General features: G+C 34.9%; 1 pseudogene; it reads right to left on the bottom strand.

The window, feature by feature from the left end:
• Positions 1 to 344, bottom strand: part of LOC109340289 — a 22,727-nt pseudogene that overhangs the window by 10,777 nt on the left and 11,606 nt on the right.

Genomic DNA, 344 nt, shown 5'->3' with positions numbered 1-344 from the left:
TCACATTCTTTCTGGGACTTCAAATAAAGCAGCTAGAAAGTGGGTATTCATTCATAAGGCGAAATACTGCAAAGAGCTACTTAAGAAATTTGATATGGATAAATGTAAGGAAGCCTCCACTCCTATGGCATATGCTTGCTACATAGACAAGGAGGAAAAAGGAAAAGAAATAGAGGTAACAAAGTATCGTGGTATAATTTGGTCATTATTTTACTTAACTGCAAGTCGGCCTGATATCATGTTTAGTGTATGCATGTGTGCGAGATTTCAATCATTACCTAAGGAATCACATTATGTAACTGTTAAAAGAATCATGAGATATTTAAAAGGAACAACTAACATGG

The sequence above is a fragment of the Lupinus angustifolius genome, unplaced genomic scaffold (genome assembly GCF_001865875.1).
Source record: "Lupinus angustifolius cultivar Tanjil unplaced genomic scaffold, LupAngTanjil_v1.0 Scaffold_156_4, whole genome shotgun sequence".
NCBI lineage: Eukaryota > Viridiplantae > Streptophyta > Magnoliopsida > Fabales > Fabaceae > Lupinus > Lupinus angustifolius.
The sequence above is the reverse complement of the archived record's forward strand: the minus strand, read 5'-3'. Positions and strand labels throughout refer to the sequence as shown.